Source organism: Theropithecus gelada, chromosome 2 (assembly GCF_003255815.1).
Source record: "Theropithecus gelada isolate Dixy chromosome 2, Tgel_1.0, whole genome shotgun sequence".
Taxonomy (NCBI): Eukaryota; Metazoa; Chordata; class Mammalia; order Primates; family Cercopithecidae; genus Theropithecus; species Theropithecus gelada.
This window is the reverse complement of record NC_037669.1, coordinates 142450776-142455680: the sequence shown is the minus strand read 5'-3', so window position 1 is coordinate 142455680 and position 4905 is coordinate 142450776.

The window sequence follows — 4905 nt, the reverse complement described above, 5'->3', positions numbered from 1 at the left end:
TTAAATGTTCATGTTGTATTCTGCAACTTTACTGAATTCATTTATTAGTTCTAACAGTTTCTTGATGTAGTTTTTAGAGTTTTCTATATGCAAGATTATATCATCTGGAAACAAAGACAATTTTACTTCTTCCCTTCCAATTTGTATGTCTTAGATTTCATTTTGTTGCCTAGTTATTCTGACTAGGACTTCCAGTATTATATATTGAAAATAATTGGTGAGAGTGGGTATATTAGTCCGTTTACATGCTGCTGATAAAGACATACTTGAGACTGGGAAGAAAAAGAGGTTTAATTGGACTTATAGTTCCATATGGCTGGGGAGGCCTCAGAATCATGTAGGGAGGCAAAAGACACTTCTTACATGGCAGTGGCAAGAGAAAAATGGGGAAGATGCAAAAGCAGAAATCCCCAATAAAACCATCAGATTTCATGAGACCTATTTACTATAATGAGAACAGTATGGGGGAAACCACCCCTATTATTCAAATTGTCTCCCACCAGGCCCCTCCCACAACGTATGGCAATTATGGGAGTACAATTCAAGATGAGATTTGGGTGGGGACACAGAGCCAAACCATATCAGTGGGCATCCTTGTCTTGTTCCTGTTTTAAAGGAAAAGCTTTTAGTTTTTCGCCCTTGAGTTTGATGTTGCTGTGGGTTGGCCATATGTGATCTCTATATTGTGTTGAGGTATATTACTTCTATACCTAATTTGTCAAGAGTGTTTTTTTTTTTAAATCATAAAAGGATATTGAATTTTGTTAAATGCTTTTTCTGTATCAGTTGGGATGATCATATGATTTTTGTCCATTCTTTTAATGTAGTGTATCACATTTATTGATTTGCATATATTGAATCATCTTTGCATCTCAGGGATAAATCCCACTTGATTGTGGTGTATGGTTCTTTTAATATGCGGTTGAATTTGGTTTGCTAGTATTTTGTTGAGGATTTTTGCATCCATGTTAATCAGGAATATTGTTGTGTAATTTTCTTTTCTTGTAATGTCTTTCTCTGGCTTTGATATCAAGGTGATACTGGCCTCATAAAATAAGTTTGTAAGTATTTGCTTCCTTTCTATTTTTTGGAAAAGTTTGAGAAGGATTGATATTTATTCTTCTTTAAATGTCTGCTAGAATTCACCAGTGAAGTGAGGTCCTGGGCTTTTCTTTGATGGGATTTTTTTCTTATTTGTGCAAATATATAGGGTACATGAGATATTTTATTACATGTATATAATGTGCAGTGATGAAGTCAGGGTATTCACGGTGTCCATCACCAAAGTATGATACATTTTTGTTAAGTATAGTCATCCTACTCTGCAATCAAACATTGAATTTATTTCTTCTTACTGTATGTTTGTACTCTTTAACCCACTTCTCTTTAACCTCCTCCCTTCCTACTCCACTCTTCCTTCCCAGTCTCTTTGATCTTGTTTTACACTCTCTACCTCCATGTGTCCAAATATTTCACCTTCCTCATGTGAGAATTTGCGATATTCGTTCTTCTGTGCCTGGCTTATTTCAGTTAAGATAAAATTACTTCCTGTTTCATCCATTTTGTTACAAATGACATGATTTCATTCTTTTGAATGGCTGAGTAGTATTCCACTGTGTATACATATTTTCTTTATCCATTCATCCATTCTTGGGCACTTAGGTTGATTCCATATCTTTGGTATCGTGAATAGTGTTGCAATAAACATACAAGTTCAGTATCCCTTTGTTATAATGATATATTTTCCTTCTGGTCGATACCCAGCAGTGACATTGCTGGATCAAACTTTTAGTTTTTTTGAGAAATCTCCATACTGTTTTCCATAGTGGCTATACAAGTTTACATTCTCACTAAGAGTATATAAGAGTTCCCTTTTCTCCACATGCTCACTAACAATTGTTATTTTTTGTCTTTTTAATAATAGCCATTCTGACTGGGGTAAGATGATATCTCATTGTGACTTTGATTTTCATTTCCCTGATGATTAGTGGTTTTGAGCATTTTTTTCATAAACCTTATGGCTATTTTTATGTCTTCTTTTGAGAAGTATCTATTTGTGTCTCTTATTCACTGTTTAATGGAATAATTTGTTTCTTTCTTTTTTTCCTATTGAGTTCCTTGTATATTCTGGATATTAGTCCCCTGTTGGACAGTTTGCAAATATTTTCTCAGGTTGTTTCTTCATTCTGTTGATTATTTCTTTTGCTGTGCAACAGCTTTCTAGTTTAATTAAGTCATGGGAGATTTATGATTACTGATTCAATCTCCTTCCTCATTATTGGTCTGTTTAGATTTTCTGTTTCTTCATGATTTGGTCTTGGTAGATTGTATATTTCTAGGAATTTATGCATTTGTTCTAGGTTATACAATTTGTTAACTTTTAATTGTTCATAGTATTCTCTTAGACTGCTTTGTATTTCTGTGGTGTCAATTATAATCTCTTCTCTTTCATGTCTGATTTTAGCATTCTTTTTTCTTTAGATAAGGTTTATCAAATTCGTTATTTTTTCAGAAAAAAAATCTTAGTTTCATTGATCTTTTCTATTGCTTTTCTAGTGTCTATTTGATTTATTTTTGTTCTGATCTTTGTTATTTCTTTCTTTTTAGTAACATTGGGCTTTGTTCTTTTTCTAGTTCCTTGAGGTATGATGTTAGGTTGTTTATTTGAGATCTTTATGTTTTCCTTATGTAGGTGTTTATCACTATAAAATTTACTTTTAGACTTTCTTTTGCTGCATTCCATGGGTTTTAGTATGTTGTGTTTCCATTTTTAGTTATCTTAAGATGTCTCCTTATTTTCCTTTTGATTGATTTTTTTGACCCATTGTTTGTTCAGCAGTATGTTGTTTAATCCACAAGTTTTCCTCCTCTTACTGATTTCTAGTTTCATGCCACTATGTCAAAAAAAAATACTTGGTATGACTTCAGTCTGTGGCCTAACATGATCAGTTGTGGAGAATGTTCCACGTGCACTTAAGAAGAATGTATATTCTGTTGCTGCTGGATAAATGTTCTGTGTATGTGTGTTAGGTCCAGTTGGCCTAAAGTGTAGTCCAAATCTACTATTTCCTTATTGATTTTTGGTCTGGATGATCTATCCATTGTTGAAAGTGGGGTATTGAAGTCTCCTCCTGTTGTTCTATTACTGTTTCTCCCCTGAGAACATATATTTACAATTCTTATAGCTGCTGCTGCTGCCTCTTCCTCTTCCTCGTCCTCCTCCTCCTCTTCTTCTTCTTCTCCTTCTCCTTCTCCCTCTCCCTCTCCCTCTTCTTCTTTCTTCTCCTCCTCCTCTTTCTTCTTCTTCTTCTTCTCTTCCTCCTCTTCCTCCTCCTCCTCCTCCTTCCTCTTCTTCTTCTTCACAAAATCTCACTGTCTCCCAGGCTGGAGTGCAGTGGTACAATCTCAGCTCAAGCAGTTCTCCTATCTCAGCCTCCTGAGCAGCTGGGACTACAGATGCATGCCACCTCACCGGACTAATTTTTATATATTTGGTAGAGGTGGGGTTTCACCATGTTGGTCAGGCTCATCTCGAACTCCTGACCTCAAGTGATCTGCCCACCTCAGCCTCCCAAAGTGCTGGCATTACAGGCGTGAGCCACCGCGCCTGGCGTCTAACAGCCTCTTAATTTTTTTTTTTTTTTAAACGTTATATAATGCTTATTTGTTTCTTTTTACGGCTTTTCACTTAAAGTTTATTTTGTGTGATGTAAGTGTAGCAATCCCTACTCTTTTTGTGTTTTTTATTTGCATGGAATATCTTTTTCCATCTCCATGCTTTAAGCCTGTGTATGTCCCTAAAGCTGATGTGAGTTTATTGTAGGGAGCATGTAATTGGGTCTCTGTTTTTTTCAAAATCCATTCAGCTACTCTATGTCTTGATTGGAGAATTAAATCCATTTCACATTCAAGGTAATTATTGATAGGTATGGACCTACTATTGCCATTTTGTTAATTGTTTTCGGCTGTGGGTCTCATGGGCAGTGTTCCACATGGCTGGGAGAGACACGCACTCACTCACTAAGCTCTCACTTTTCCTGTGGGAGAAATCGCTGGCCAAGGGAGGTCTCTCTTGGCACTGAGCTCTGCCACCTAGTGGAAGTAGTGATGCAGGAAAAGCAAAACTGTTCTTACCTACTTCAATTTATCTATTCTGGAAATTTTTATTTTTTATTTTATTTTATTTTTATCTTGTTGTGTCCCCCAGGCTGGAGTGCAGTGGCACGATCTTGACCCGCTGAAACCTCTGCCTGCTGGGTTCAAGCGATTCTCCTGCCTCAGTCTCCTGAGTAGCTGGGATTACAGGTGTGCGTCACCACACCCAGCTAATTTTTTTGTATTTTTAGTAGAGACAGGGTTTCACCATGTTGGCCAGGCTGGTCTCAAACTCCTGGCCCCAAAAAACTCCAACAGTATGCTGGAACTTCTCCACTGGACTCCTGGACTTCCACAAAGGTACTGTCATCTGGAGGTAGTTTTCAAAATGGATGCTTCTGCAGTAGGATGACAGTAAAGAGCTCCTATTTCACCATCTTGCTGATGTCACTTATTCCATCTCATTCTGAATTTGCCATTTAAAATACCTTTCATTCGCTTCTTCCCATCTCTCCTTTTCTGCTTTATATTGCATATCGTTTTCTTTATTCCTTTATTCCCTTTTTATGTCTACTGGTTTGGAAATCATACTCAATATCTTTGGTCTCCATACCTTTTTTTGCATCTCTTTTTTTCTGGGTTTGATTTTCATCTTTCTGAAGATATTCTTTACAAGTTCAGTTAGTAGAAGTCTGTTAGTGGTAAAAGCTGATTTTCCCTAAAAATGTATTTATTTTGCCCTCACTCTTAAGTGATAGCTTAACTAGGCATATAATTCTTTTTTTTTTTTTTTTTTTTTTTTTTTTTTTT